Consider the following 17,084-nt stretch of genomic DNA (forward strand, 5'->3'; position numbering starts at 1 on the left):
TGCTTTTAAATACATGGATGGAGAAATACTAAAGAAATTGTTCACGACTTTTGTTAGACAAAAGCTGGAATATGGAACAGTTGTATGGTGCCCATATCTTAAGAAGCACATCAACAAATTAGAAAAGGTGCAACGACATGCCACTAAGTGGCTCCCAGAACTGAAGGACAAGAGCTACGAGGAGAGGTTAGACACATTAAATATGCAAAAACTAGAAGATAGAAGAAAAAGAGGCGATATGATCACTACGTACAAAATAGTAATAGGAATCGATAAAATTGAAAGGGAAGAATTCCCGAGACCCGGAACTTCAAAAACAAGAGGTCATAGATTTAAACTAACGAAACAAAGCTGCCGGAGAAACATTAGAAAATTCACTTTTGTAAACAGAGTGGTAGACGGTTGGAACAAGTTAGGTGAGAAGGTGGTGGAGGCCAAAACGTTCAGTAATTTCAAACCCACCAAACACACACCGAAACTACGACGTTGGTACAACGTTCGAACAAGTTTTAACACTACCTAACCAGTTATAACAACCAATATAGCAAGTTGTAACAACGTTCTAATACGTCATAAACACGTTAAGCCAAGATGTAACAACTTTATTACAAGTTGTAACAAGCGGAAAATAGAGACAGTTTCGGTTTGTGTTTCCAGGGAAGCGTTATACAACAAAGAGTGCTGGGGAGACGGGACACCACGAGCGTAGCTCTTATCCTGTAACTACACTTAGGTAATTACATACACACACACATTTGCCCAGACTCTGTCCTCAATGTAGAGGCATAGAGTGCAAAATGTATAGCAGGGTACCATCCTTGCTATACATTTCCATTTCTTCTTCCATTTCATTAAAATTACAGAATTGTTAAATTTACGTACCTCGTATATATTAGATCCCTAACTGATTGCACTGAATTCCTGCTTGCAATAGTACTCTAAAGAATTCTTGGGTATAAAAAAATAAAAACTTAAGACATGAGGTTCACCTTAAAGATCTCCCCCATACTACCAAAATATCGGCAATTGTTTGTAATCATTATATATAAGCTTTGCGTAAATAGCCTAGTTCTAATTTAATAGTCTGTTACTGTTTGGATTCGATTATAATCCCTTGTAATTCATCATCTAAAGCGTCGGTGATCATGTTTTTGAAATAAATTTTTAAATTGGTATTAAAATGCGTAGATAAACACCCCCCCCCCCCAAACACACACGTTAGCTCTCATGGCCTTCTTCATCGAAGGTCAACTGCATTTAAAATTACAACTGAACAAACAATAACTTTTAAAGTGTTAACAAGAAAAACAGCAGTACTTTTCTGCACCGTGGGAGGGAAACTCCACTTTTTCAAATAATTCCTGCCTTTCCAACCAAAGGTATTAATTCAATAACAACCAAAAGCCTCGCCTTTAAACACAAACAAAGCTGGCTTAAGTCACGCTGATCCTATACTCAAAAGAGCGTCTATAAATATAACACACATTACTGTCCTCCTACACCACCTTTTGCACCACCAAACTGGTGATGCCGATTGTGCAATTCCAGCAATAGAAGAGAGGGCGCGAGCTCAGTCCGTTCTCTTGGTTTACCACTCTTCAGCCCCCCGTCCTCTTACAAATAACGTCGCTTTTCGCTCGTATGCGCACTAAGGCACAAAAGTTTGCAATTAATCAATTGTTTCCTGACAATCAATTTGGTTATCATGAAACGAACAAATCACAAGGCAAGAATATCATATTTCTAGCTATAAGCGCTTGACCTTAAAAACATTTATTAAAGTGCATTTATACAAGTAAAAAGTGACTACTTGCAGAATACGACTGACATTTAGCAACAAAATGGGGAAAGTCCACTAGACCAACGGCAGCAGCCTCATATATGTAAGTTTAAAAGTGGATGAATGGGCATAACAAGAGGAGGGATCATGTTCAGAAACATGATCACCGACGCTTTAGATGATGAATTACAAGGGATTATAAACGAATCCAAACAGTAAAAAGACTATTAAATTAGAACTAGGCTATAAGGTATTAAATATATATCAACACGAAATAATGGATATAAATTGGATACGTTTAGATTAATGAAGGCCCTGAGTAAATACTGGTTTGGAAACAGGTTGTTGATTTATGGAAGAGATAACAAGGTAACAAAATAAGACATACAATCACTTGTTTCAAGACATTATATCAGTTATGTCTATGCTCAGACTAAATTAAATTTCTTTCATCCCAAAACTGTTTCCAACACTAGTACCACTGTGCTCTGCCTTCCCTTCATATCTGAACTAAAAAATTTCACTAATACCCTTCGTCCTCTCGATGTAAAGCTCGCTTTTCGACTTTTCGTAGTAGGCTGGTTCATATCGTAGTAAGCTGGTTCATACTTGCTTATAATGCTGCTGGTGTCTACTCTTATTTCCTGTTCGTCTTGTCCTCTCCAATACTTCAGTGAAACTGGCCGCACACTAAATGACACCCTTAAGAACACAACGGCAGTGTTAAGTCTGCAGACACAATAAATGCTCTCTTCTGTCATGTTAGGGACTCATCCTATTGATGGTCTTCAAAAGTAATCTTTCCTGCCTCTACTCTTCACGGATTAATCTTCATCAATCAATTTCTCTCCCTCACATTCGACTTGATAATGGTTCAGGACGGACTGAAACGTCGTCGTTTCTCCATCTTCAGATCTGCGGTTTAGTTATCACATTATATAAGAGTCTGGGGTGGATATAAATAGGAGCTGCCACGCGTGGGGCGAATAGGCCTTCTGCTGTTTCCTTAATTCGTATGTGCTTACAATCGGCAAATCTAGATTTCTGGAAAGGTTTAGGGATGATTAGGCATATTTGTAGGCGTAGTACGCCTAATATCTGGTATCTAACGTCAGAAGCTGCACCGGCATGGAATCAACTACCCACCATAGTCTGAACTGGGGTGTTGCACCACTTACCCCTGGTTAGATGCAATCACCACGGCCTTGGAACAGACTACCAAGAAATTCTAGTGATGTTGCAATGATACCCAACATTCCTAATACTCGTTCACCTCTACCTCTGTAGGACAGCTGTGCTAGTCTTTCCCACCCCTTCCAGGTATGTAGGACACCTGTCCCAGCCTTTCCCACCCCTTCTACCTCTGTAGGACACCTGTGCCAGCCTTTCCCACCTCTTCCACGTCTGTAGGACACCTGTACCAGCCTTTCCCACCCCTTCCACGTCTGTAGGACACCTGTGCCACCCTTTCCCACCCCTTCCACGTCTGTAGGACACCTGTGCCAGCCTTTCCCACCTCTTCCACGTCTGTAGGACACCTGTACCAGCCTTTCCCACCCCTTCCACGTCTGTAGGACACCTGTGCCAGCCTTTCCCACCCCTTCCACGTCTGTAGGACACCTGTGCCAGCCTTTCCCACCTCTTCCACGTCTGTAGGACACCTGTACCAGCCTTTCCCACCCCTTCCACGTCTGTAGGACACCTGTGCCAACCCCCCTCCCCCACACACAAACACATCTGCGAGACCCGTACCAACGCCTCGTACAGCACAAGATTACGAAACGTCCTACATTGCAGCTAGGAGATCTATATATGCCACAACAAAACCTATATTTATGTATCTTCGCTCGTTTGATAATGTAACTTGAATGTATTTTTAATTTCGAATAAAAAAATTACAGTAAATTCCATTATATAATACTATTCTCTTGAATTTAAGCATTACAAGACTAAATTCCCAGCAAGGTAATTTGAAATATTCCACACATTCACACATAACGTAAAAAAAGGTATAATTCGATTCCATGATCTCAAATACATTCATATAAACATAAATATTACCAAGACAACTCAAATATTAAGTAAATATCTATGCGTGTGTATAACTAGGAAACATTAGCTCATAGAAAACCCTCTCAACAAATAATTCACGTCAGTGCTAGAGTTTCAAACAAGGAATTTAAACCTGCTGGTCCAACCTGTCCTAAAACGAACGTCGCATTTTGACGTATACTTTACCCAAGGCCAAAATATTGTCGTACTAGTAAATGGTAGAGGCTCGCGAATTTGACATAATGTCCCGTTTTCTGTTTTGGGTCCTCTGGTTGGTTAGGATATGGGGGAAACTTTAGTACAACAGTTTCTTGACGTTGGGAAACCACAGAAGGACGGGCTGGCTTGTGTGGGGTTGTATTTAATCGGTTTTAGGTTTACCTCCACTTAATTGGTTTACCTGTTTTCCTCCACTTAATCTGTTTACATGGTTTTTTCATCTCCAATTTGTGGGGAAATGGTAACTCAATGTGCATTAAGCATTCCTAAAAATATTTTATGCAAAATTTTGACGTCCTGTCTTGATAGATTCCCACTAGGCTATTGTTTGGCCGAGTGTTTTGTCGACTGCTGCGATGCTGTCGACAAATAGACATCAACTATAAGGTATAAAGTTATACCTAAATCATGACCGATTGATCGATTGATTATTTGCTTGTATTATGAACGACAAACACACCAGCTCAGGCATACAAAATTCTTGTTCGAGTGGCATCGGAGCTTTCAACAAACAGGAAATTCTCGTCAGAGTGATGTGGGAGGCGTTGAAACGTGCGAGGGTCCTCCCGCCTTACCTTGTCCCCCGGACCAGACCAGCCCGGCCCACCCTTGCTGGCTCATACCTGTTCCCTGGACTAAACACCTGTGGTGCGCTCTCAAGCACCTGTGGCAGGTGACTATCCTTTATATTTTTGGTCTCGCTCTCTTGCATTCTCTCCGTCACCTCCCCTCGCATTCTGTCTCTTTCCCAATCTGTGAAGGCATGCACCAACCGGTACTTCTGGTAGAGTGGCTGCACTTCCCAACCACCACAATTTGTTCCCCTCTTAATTAACGAATCAACAGATCAACAACAAATGGATCCGAAGAGACTGCTGGACCCGAGCACCTGCAAACAACAGAATCCAGTCACAACAGACTAACAGGACTTTACCGACGGCCGATAGTGTCACTAGACCGTTTATAAACAGGTCGGTGGGACTCTCGTCCGTTTGGAAAGTCCAGAAAGCAACAGCGAAAAACAACGCCGAATAAGACCAACGAATGAATGTAGCAAACTTCAAAACAAACAGACAATAATAAGATAGTAATAGCAGAATAATCCAGACACGGAACATACGTGAGAGTTCTGACAGCTGAGCAGTTGAACTGGTCGCCATGCAGGGCTCACAGTTTTCTAAGGGAGCAAACTGGCTAGACGGTTGACCTTACGATCACGAGAAGAATTAAACCCCAACTCATGCAGTGATTATTTGCACAAGATTATGTGACAAGAAACAAACATTAACAAGAAAATAATCTTATAGTCTGGCTAAGAACATTGAAACCTTATAATACACAAGCTGTATTTAGAGACACACTGTATTGGCTCTGTTAACTTTGTTATTTCCACAATGGGTGTACATAGATAAACCCCCTCAAGGTGAAACACTTCAGTGCTCAACGATAACATCCACACAGTCACGAGGTAAGACTACACCATAACAGTACTTTGTAATATCTAATAAAACAGAGGAAGTAGTGACATCCAACCCACAAAATCATAAAATGAAGAAACGACGATGTTTCGGGAGAGAAAGAAAAAGAAAAAGAAAGAGAGAGAGAGAGAGAGAGAGAGAGAGAGAGAGAGAGAGAGAGAGAGAGAGAGAGAGAGAGAGAGAGAGAGAAAGAGAGAGAGAAAGAGAGAGAGAGAGAGAGAAAGAGAGAGAGAGAGAGAGAGAAAGAGAGAGAGAGAAAGAGAGAGAGAGAGAGAGAGAGAGAGAGAGAGAGAGAGAGAGAGAGAGAGAGAGAGAGAGAGAGAGAGAGAGAGAGAGAGAGAGAGAGAGAGAGAGAGAGAGAGAGAGAGAGAAAGAGAGAGAGAGAGAGAGAGAGAGAGAGAGAGAGAGAGAGAGAGAGAGAGAGAGAGAGAGAAACGGGCTATACCTTTGTGTACATGTTGTTAGTGTATTTGTCTTAGATTCAGCTACTCTGAACAAAAAGTTCCAAGCAGCACGGGCTATAGGGAGCCCGTCGTACTGTTCTTTTGTGTACATGTCTCAGCTGTACTTATTTATGATTATATCAAAAACTGACAAAAATTATATTGCTTATGTAATTTTTCTACACATATCCTTTAATATCTGTTAATAATAATAATAATAATAATAATCTATTCTCTTCATATAATTTATTATTATTATTATTATTACAAACTGAGGGGGTTTTCCATGGCCGTCATGTTTTAGGCTTAAATAGTATTTGTAAGGCTCTTAATTTCTTTATCATAAAGTTAACTATAAGCTTATATTATATATAAGCTTTTACTTATTTTAGAGTAATATTTGAACTTTTGCTCTTATAAATCTCGAACGCGTTAGTATCAATAATATTTTATTTATAAATAGTATACAGTAGTCATAATATATTGTAGGGAACGTCGAACGTCGTCGCCCCTCAATCAACAACATAAATTTATTGCATATATTGATGGGTGTGTTTTTACACTGTACGGTACTGCAGTGTTTGTACAAGGCCCAGCGCTCAGATCATGCCCAGCGCTCAGATCATGCCCAGCCCCCAGATCATACCCAGCCCCCAGATCATGCCCAGCCCCCAGATCATGCCCAGCCCCCAGATCATGCCTAGCCCCCAGATCATGCCCAGCCCCCAGATCATGCCCAGCGCTCTTCTCCCTGATAATAGTAAACCAGTAAAAACATGTTAGCTCGGTACAAAGCTAACATGTTAATATAGCTTATAAAAGAGCATTAATTTTCATGAACAATACTTTTTGTTAGGTACCAAGCGTTTGCTCTCACTGTTCTTCATTTTCCTCTCTTCTTTCTACTCTTTAGTATAAAAAAAACGCATGTAGGAACGCGGTTGACCTTGCGTTCGGCCTTGTAGGTCCACACCTACAATGGCGATGATTACTACCTTGGTGAAGGAGGCAAAGGAGTGGGTATTTATTTGGTTCGCTACATAGTAGAGGGAAAGAATTGTAGTCTTTTACCGTCAGCCGTCTTGTTGGGTACATCAGTCATTGCCCGAGGAATAATCCCGACCAAAAGACGAGACAATGGCCACACCAGGCATATGACAAGGTGGGTATGCATGACTATTTTGTAACTTTTTTAGACCACTGCAATATACTAAATTTCAACCTTATTTCAGACTTTTCTAAACCAATGCAACGTGCCCAACGGTATTTCCGACTGTTGTCCTGGCCAACGCGATGTGGACGATGCCCACAAGGCTCTGCCAGTGTTGACTCACAGTGTAGTATCGTGGGTTCTGCTGGCTCTAGTTACGTGTACATTACGCCCTTGTCAACAAAATCCTGAATAATATTAGGCATTTTATCCCTCATTATTCACGCACTGGAATAAGTATACTTTCAAAACTTGGCAAGATAAAGTAAAGTAAACGTCTATTACCGCGCAGAGGCCGGAGAAATGTCTTGAAAATTTTACACGATATTAAAGAAGCAGGCGTTATAAAGTCGTGATAATCTATAGCATCAGACAATAATAATAATCAGTAGCCTCACAAAATATAAATCTGTATCCTCAAAATAATTATCTATAAACTCTTGAAAATAAAATGTATTCAGGAAAGACCATATAGTTTCTCCAATCCATCCTCAGGTTAGTTAGTTCACTTACAAAAAAAGAAACACGTACACAGTGAATTTTACTACTGTTTAAATTAATACATTTATGAACTGAACCTAGTGATTCTAATCAATGTAAATCCTCCCTGTTTAAGCCACCTGGATACTAATCAAGTTTTTTCCTGATGTTCTGTAGGCTTATTAATGTTCCATGAATAGTATTTTCGTCAATTGTCATGTGAACCTTTATCCTAAAGAGATTTAATTCTTAAGTTATAACTGTATATTACTTTAAATTCATTTTATAAATAAGTCTCTGTTATACACGTTTTCTTTTGTAATACAACTTTTTTTGTCAATTTTTTTTTTATATTCAAGCTGGACAGAATTTTACAAGTTTCACATCTTCGAGAATGCACCGACAACAACTCTAACCTAACCAAGGATAAGAAATTAATTAAATTACTAATCACATAGTGCATTTTGGTACTATTAATGTAATGCAAAGACTGGGTGTTGTGATGACCACGAAAGTACATATTGAGGACGGGTTGCGTTTCTCACTGAATTTCATTATTTTTATTCTACCACACCCCTTTTTTGCTTTCGTTAATAATGATTTACTAATTCAATAAGTGAAATTGCATTACGCGTTATATGGTACTATCTTACATAATAATTACATTTCAAATCACTTTTAATATTTTTCAGAAATGAGCGCGAGAATAGGCTACAGCAATTATCTCTCCAGATTGCGATACTGAGGCGCTGGAACAGGAATCTAGGTTCTCTGGAGTTGCCATTTTGCGATTTTGGTCTTTCCAAATCGTTAAGGAACTTGAGTATACATATTCCCAAATAGCCAAGAACCGAGACTTTTGGCAACCACCTGAAACAATATTATAGGCCCTTGAACTTCTGGTCTCCTTGGCTTCCCTGAAAGTGGCGGCCCCATCAACTTCAGATACAATACTGAAGATAGATTTCAGCGAGATAAACAAGTATAGTCCCATACTACCTGTTGACCATTCTCCCAGGGTAGCAAGATGATGGCATCTGGATGTGTTTGACTGTCGTCCTGTCTGAACATTTGGTGTTCCCTTTGAAATGGACATTTCAATGTAGCCAGACTCCTTTTAAGCTTAATGAAATCATTGACGTTTTCATTTGTAGCAATCTTTCTTTTGGATTTACGACAGGTAACAAGATATCACTACGAACTGATTGAATGTTTTTCCCCTTCAACAGGTTATTACACTTTTGGACTGTTGTGTCATTAAGAAACTTAATCCTGGTAAAGCCAGGCACCTTGTGGGAAGGTGCAGATCATCATGCACATCCACAGCACCCAATCTTCGTTACATTTTCAGATCGTCTAGCTTCTCGAGGATTGCAGCAAACTCATTGGAACCCAACGATGATCCGTGCAAAACGCAGTCGGTGGATGACCAATGGTTGAAGCTCCTTATTAAAAGTGGATCTTACTGCATTTATGATTGATTAGACTAAATGATTTTTAACATTGTAGAGCTAAGAACTAGTCATAACTTCTTTCTCTTTGACTTAACTGCAAATTTTTTGAGCGCAGACTCTTTAGTAAGTGCAAGAATACCATCATTCAGTTAACACATGTTCAGCTTTAGTAAGGGAACACTTGTGGAATTTACGGCATACTAAACAAAAATAAGTCGACTCTTTACTGTATCCGGCTGAAACTATGGGCAAGTTTGCTCAGAGTCCTTCCAGCACCACATATCTTTTTATCAGATTGAACCTATTTTTTAATTGTAATTTTAATAATGCTTTATTCTCGGAAAAGTCATTGACATATGCTCGTGCTTCTTCTCTACTATGAGGGACATCATTCCTCCCTACCCCACACTATACACCTTAACTCCCACCGAGCACTACATTACTTGATTTTATCTTCACTGGTATAAGTGGTGCCGTTGACAATCAACCCGTCCTCATGAACAGTACATCGCATTTTGACACAAATTCCCCTGTAAGGACAAAAATGTACTAAAAATGATAGCGGCTCTCTTCACAAACAAAGAAAACATTCACTCCAAAAAATATACACCACTTACGGGCTATTCATGCCCGTGCCACCACTTGGGTGGCTTAATCTTCATTAATCTGTTGTTTCAGATTCAGCTGCTCGAAACGTAAGTTCAGAGCAGCACGGGCTATGGTGAGCCCGGAGTGGACTTACATGGTGCAGGAGCGGGGCTGTAACTTAAATTTAGGATTATTTTCCTCCGCTATTCGAAATCTGTTCATCTTGGGGTGCATATTTTAATCTGGCTCAGTTGGAACATGGGTTATCTTTGGCGAGTGAATTAGTTTCCCACCACTGGCCAGTTACTTAATATTTGCCGCATACCTCGACTGGCTCGACCAGTGTAACCAGTTACAGTGTATCTGGGGCCACGCATATATACACACACAGGTAATATTCCGCTTCTTTGTGGATATATAGTTTCGTCCTGGTCAACGGTGTGTGTGTGTGTGTGTATATATACACCAAGAAGTGTACAGCGTACTTTAATTCTAGTCTATGTTCAGAACTAAAGTATTTTGCTGATTAGTATTGTGGTGGCCTTAATAACCTTCCATGATTGAAAAGTATTAGGCCCAAAACCAACTGTGAAGCAACCCAAAAAACAGAGTCAATGCTGTACTATACGAAAAGTGTCAATCCTAACTATTCTTATGATAGCGGTATCACTGACTAAACTGACACTGTACCGTACCATGAAAATTAAACAAACCTAAATCTCTCGCTAAAGAGCTGACAACATGTTGCACATGATGTATTAAGCTTGATACAAAAAAATCCACGTTCTTGGAAATGACTTCTCGACCATTCCCTAACGGTTAGCTGATACAATAATTCAAATTTTGCAATTCACGACTTGGCAAAAAAAAAAAAAAACTGGTTGTAGAAACTAATCTTTGTAAATGTTACCCGAGAATATTCGCAGCCAGCAAGTTTTTTTTCTTTTTCTACCACAGATGTGGCCACACATTTACAATGCTAACCGCAATATTTTCATTTTCTTTTGTCCTCCATGGACAGGGCGAGAGATTTGTCAAACACACAGTTCAAGAATTTTTTGAACAATCAACCATAGAAGGTGATTGTAGTGCTTTTAAAATGCTAGGCTAAGCTACATACGTAAATACACAGTTTCATATATGCTACATAAATTGTTCGATGTGCCTTGTACATAGTGCCATTAATAGCCAGCAAGTGTGGGGTCATTTTCCTCAAAGGCTTGAAGACCACAAGGAACTGAACTTGAGCAATACAATTTCAGCTCAAAAATATTTAAGATTTGAGTTTTCATTAATGTTTAATTTATTTAAATGGAATAAAAACAAAGATTCTTGGTAAGAACTTTGCAACTAAAATTTACATATAACGACTTCGTACCTAAATGGTAAAATAACGACCATAATATTAAAAGCGTTGTAAGGCTGAATTCGTAGTTATTATATATATATATATAATATATATATATATATATATATATATATATATATATATATATATATATATATATATATATATATATATATATATATATATGTCGTACCTAGTAGCCAGAACTCACTTTTTGGCCTACTATTCAAGGCCCGATTTGCCTAATAAGCCAAGTTTTCCTGAATTAATATATTTTTTCTAATTTTTTTCTTATGAAATGATAAAGCTACCCATTTCATTATGTATGAGGTCAATTTTTTTTATAATTTTTTTTATTATTTTTTATACAATTTCAGCTCAAAAATATTTAAGATTTGAGTTTTCATTAATGTTTAATTTATTTAAATGGAATAAAAACAAAGATTCTTGGTAAGAACTTTGCAACTAAAATTTACATATAACGACTTTTTGGAGTATACTATTTTTTAAGTATACTATATATACTATATATATATATATATAGTATATATACTATATATATATACTATATATATATATATATATATATATATATATAGTATATATACTATATATATATACTATATATATATATACTATATATACTATATATATATACTATAATATTAGTATATTTTGGTAGCAGTCTTTCCTGTAGACATATATTATTAAATATGACCGAAAAAGTAAGATTAATAATTCTAACACGAATTTTCTCAATCTTTCGTACATTACGCTTCACTGTTGGAGGTAAATCAAAAATCACTTCTCCAAAATTCATTTTTATTTCTAGTCTGACGCGACACGGGCGCGTTTCGTAAAACTTATTACATTTTCAAAGACTTCACAAATACACAACTGATTAGAACTTACGTCTCTGATATTATATCTACATTTGAGTGAGGTGGGAAGGATGATGTGGCATTAACACAAGACAGAACAGGGGATATTAATAGGGTATTAAAAGTATCAACACAAGACAGAACAGAAAACAATGGGTATTGAATAGAAGTGTTTGTAGAAAGCCTATTGGTCCATATTTCTTGATGCTTCTATATTGGAGCGGAGTCTTGAGGTGGGTAGAATATAGTTGTGCAATAATTGGCTGTTGATTGCTGGTGTTGACTTCTTGATGTGTAGTGCCTCGCAAACGTCAAGCCGCCTGCTATCGCTGTATCTATCGATGATTTCTGTGTTGTTTACTAGGATTTCTCTGGCGATGGTTTGGTTATGGGAAGAGATTATATGTTCCTTAATGGAGCCCTGTTGCTTATGCATCGTTAAACGCCTAGAAAGAGATGTTGTTGTCTTGCCTATATACTGGGTTTTTTGGAGCTTACAGTCCCCAAGTGGGCATTTGAAGGCATAGACGACGTTAGTCTCTTTTAAAGCGTTCTGTTTTGTGTCTGGAGAGTTTCTCATGAGTAGGCTGGCCGTTTTTCTGGTTTTATAGTAAATCGTCAGTTGTATCCTCTGATTTTTGTCTGTAGGGATAACGTTTCTATAAACAATATCTTTCAGGACCCTTTCCTCCGTTTTATGAGCTGTGGAAAAGAAGTTCCTGTAAAATAGTCTAATAGGGGGTATAGGTGTTGTGTTAGTTGTCTCTTCGGAGGTTGCATGGCTTTTCACTTTCCTTCTTATGATGTCTTCGATGAAACCATTGGAGAAGCCGTTATTGACTAGGACCTGCCTTACCCTACAGAGTTCTTCGTCGACTTGCTTCCATTCTGAGCTGTGGCTGAGAGCACGGTCGACGTATGCGTTAACAACACTCCTCTTGTACCTGTCAGGGCAGTCGCTGTTGGCATTTAGCGTTGCTAAATGCCAACAGGGCATTTGGCGTTGTTCTGTAAACAACACAGAAATCATCGATAGATACAGCGATAGCAGGCGGCTTGACGTTTGCGAGGCACTACACATCAAGAAGTCAACACCAGCAATCAACAGCCAATTATTGCACAACTATATTCTACCCACCTCAAGACTCCGCTCCAATATAGAAGCATCAAGAAATATGGACCAATAGGCTTTCTACAAACACTTCTATTCAATACCCATTGTTTCTGTTCTGTCTTGTGTTGATACTTTTAATACCCTATTAATATCCCCTATTGTTCTGTCTTGTGTTAATGCCACATCACCCTTCCCACCTCACTCAAATGTAGATATAAAATCAGAGAAACGCAAGTTCTAATCAGTTGTGTATTTGTGAAGTCTTTGAAAATGTAATAAGTTTTACGAAACGCGCCCGTGTCGCGTCAGACTAGAAATAAAAATGAATTTTGGAGAAGTGATTTTTGATTTACCTCCAACAGTGAAGCGTAATGTACGAAAGATTGAGAAAATTCGTGTTAGAATTATTAATCTTACTTTTTCGGTCATATTTAATAATATATGTCTACAGGAAAGACTGCTACCAAAATATACTAATATATATATATATATATATATATATATATATATATATATATATATATATATATATATATATATATATATATATATATATTATATATATATATATATATATATATATATATATTATATATATATATATATATATATTATATATATATATATACGAAATAAAATCAAGCTAGATATAGCGAACACTTTATAAAATCTTCAGGTCCTTTCACTCACCTCTCAGATCTTAAGCGTGTGTAATGCCACAGGTTAACCATTACTGGGCCTTGATGAGGCTGCCTTGCTACCTATCTACCATGCATCAAACTTTCCATGAGCTAAAATTACTTATGCCAGCTCAAATGTCATTGTATTTGATTAAGAGACATTCCAAGGGAAGGTGTGGAAAGGTAACTAGCCAGCCCGTCCTCTCAAGTAGTCAACGGCGTCAAAAAATTGTATTCAATTGTCTGAACCAGACCGAATCTAACCTAACAAAGGACGCACGAAGAGAAGACGGGACACTTGGTTACTACAGCGAGCCGCTATGATTTACAGTACATAGTATTTTGGCATTGAAGATTTTTACGACAAAATATTATGTATTGTTAGAGAGGGTGGAATATGAGGATAGGAGAACATAAGAACAAAGGTAACTGCAGAAGGCGTATTGACCCATACGAGACAGCTCCTATTTATAACCACCCAATCCCACTCATATACATGTCGAACCCACGCTTGAAACAATCGAGGGACCCCACCTCCAACCACGTTACGCGGTAATTGGTTCCACAAATCAACAACCCTGTTACCGAACATGTATTTGCCCAAGTCTTTCCTAAATAAGAACAAATATAGAAGGGCTGGGATATAGGGGCACAGTGAAAGAAATGATTCCCCACCCATTGGGCACAACATCCAAGATTAACGCTAATTCAACGTTGAATTAACGTTAATCTTGGATACTGTGCACGATCGGAAATGAAAGTCCGACCGTGCAAGAAGCAAAGCCGCCCCAGTACCGACCAGTTCAACCTTGCGCACCCCATAACTCTGAGGAAGGAGTTAGCAAAATATATACAAGCTCTGTATTTTAGACAGCGATAATGGGGAATAAATATTCTGAGGGTTTATTAATATCTGGAATTCTTTACTAGGCTTTAACTGAGTAAATCCTGTGTATGATAGGCGAACACCATGTGTATGTGAATGTCGCATATTGGACAGTGGTAATTCTTAGTAATTATTGAATAAACAACATCTGAGTACTATTGAAATAATGCAGAGGAATAGTGTAAATGCGCTAGGACATTACTTTTGTAAATTACGTGTCAGCTACTTGATGCATATGCCAGAGTATACTGACCTTGCCTTTATTTCACCTCACTTTTATTCATGTGCAATTTATGTTCTCAGGCGAATTTGTAATATTGAAGGTTTTTTAATGATGAACAGTAAACAAGAGTATGATATTCTACTCCCAAATATAGTTCCTAGAGTAGAGGAGGTATATCCACTCTTTAGCTGGCAAGTAATATGGGCAAACCTTCATGTTAAATTTATTGACCCAAAACAACGTGAGCTATTGTATCGCTATATTCATGAGACCCTCCCTACTAATGCTAGGTTGTTGATGTTGGGCATTAAGGACAACAATAGGTGTGACCAATGTACTGAAATTGAGAATAATATGCATATATTTTATTTCTGTAAGCAGAAAGTTGTTCTTATAAACTGGATTAAAGACACTCTTAAAGCTTTAAGTGGACTAAGTATTAGAGTGGAGTTAGAGGTTTTTAATGTTTCATATTGACAAAATGCAAGAAAATTAAGAATACAATAATTATGCTACTTTCCGATTACATTTTTTGTGTGGATAGGCAGGCAGGAGAGTTACTCAATCTATATAACCATTCAATTAAGGGAGATGCCATATTTTTGTGGCTGGACTAGATTTTGATATTAAATTTTTAGTAAATTCTCCTGTCGGCATTAACCACCCAATTGTTACCGTTACCTGTGGCAGGTGGCTACAGGTGACAGATCTCCCAATCCTGAGCTCTCCAGGTGCAAACTTTGAGCAGGAACTGCGGCATGATCTCCCACACTACATCACCGAATGCCCAGTTATCAGACCATTAAGACCCATTGGCATGAAGTACCTGGAGCTTTGCAATTACTTTATTCACTCTAGAGTTCTTGAGGATAACCTCATATTGCACCCAAAATTTGCCAGTCCAGGCTACTGAAAATTTGAGTGCAGGTTAGGCCCTCTATGACTAACTATCCTGCGAGATGGAGACTGTATCACTAGTACGTTATTCACTCTGGGTGCATTATGAGGATATCATGAACACAAGAGTCTGCCAGTGCAGACTACTTATCACATGCCTCTGTATTACTAACCATCCTGTGTGATGGAGATTTTTAGCACCACGTAGCTAGCTTTTTGACACTGTACTTCATATAGTTTAGGGTAGCTGCACAAAAGCAGATGTACCTAAATGTGTTAATAACAAAAAGTGTTTTGTTAGATAAATTTCCATGGATGATTATCCATCATATATATTATTAATGTTGCTGACATTTTGATTAAAGAAAATTTTATGTATGCTTTCACTCTTCATTTATAACGTTTATCCTAGCGCTAGAGTAAACCGTTTTGTTGGAGCCTGGCTAAAATTGCTGGAACGCAAGTTGCGGTCACGAATAGTTTTACAGCAGTGATTATACATAGGACCAGAATCAGTATCTTATCACAGCGCACACAGGACCAGGATCGATACCATTGACTCACAAAGTCTAGTCAACACAATAAAGCAATGTTGACGTGTTTAGTATTGGTTATTAAGGCCTATCAGCCTCTGGAGGGTTATTAATACCACCATAATAGCAAATATACACCTCATCGAACACCCTTGCCAGTATTTATTTCATATCTCCAATGCCCCAGATGATCTTAATCATCCATTCAGTTGGTCGTCAGACGTGCAAGTCAAATATCGGCTAATTAACGTTGGTAATAAGTATACATCAACCTGCTGGCGTGTTGACATACAGTAAAGCTACATTAAAATATAACTTACCAAATTTGCTGTGTCCGCTTGCTCGGGGGGAGTGGGGGCAGGTCTCTCTCACTCCTTATTCCCTCACTTCCAATTTCTTAGGTTCTTTCCGTTGTTAAACAGCAGCAACCTCGCAGTTCACAGACGGTCAGCCCCCCACACACAACCTGGGACGCCTGTGACCTGTGGTGTGGGGCTGACCACCTGTGACCTGTCACAGGTGGTCAGCGCCCCACAACACACTGCCTTAAGCACCAAACTGCGCATGCGCGGTGGTCAGCTTGTGTTTACCAATCCGCGCATGAAATTTTCCTTTATATACTCTCTTTATTACAAGGTCATTGAAGCTGGGTTTTTTATAGCAGCGTATCATGAAAATAAAGGACTGTCTGGTTCACAACGTATTCAAATGATAGTATAAATTTGTCGATATTTTATCTGTGAAGCTCCCCCCCCCCCCTGACCATTTTCGAAGCAATGACTGGAGACGAGATCATTTACTTAGTTTTATATTGTAAA

The 17,084-nt window shown here is 38.5% G+C and overlaps 1 protein-coding gene across 4 annotated transcripts in view; it reads right to left on the reverse strand.

Annotated features, from left to right (window-relative positions):
• Window positions 1-16,792, reverse strand: part of LOC138350464 (uncharacterized) — a 61,169-nt gene extending 44,377 nt beyond the window's left edge. For 2 of the 4 annotated variants that reach the window (XR_011222115.1, XR_011222114.1), the window contains exon 1: window positions 16,587-16,780. The gene's annotated coding sequence lies outside the window, so the exon portion shown is untranslated. Of the gene's footprint in view, window positions 1-16,586 lie in introns of all 4 variants that reach the window. The other 2 variants (XR_011222113.1, XM_069301383.1) reach the window with 2 other exon arrangements.
• Window positions 16,793-17,084: the final 292 nt, after the last annotated feature.

Source organism: Procambarus clarkii, chromosome 45 (assembly GCF_040958095.1).
Source record: "Procambarus clarkii isolate CNS0578487 chromosome 45, FALCON_Pclarkii_2.0, whole genome shotgun sequence".
NCBI lineage: Eukaryota > Metazoa > Arthropoda > Malacostraca > Decapoda > Cambaridae > Procambarus > Procambarus clarkii.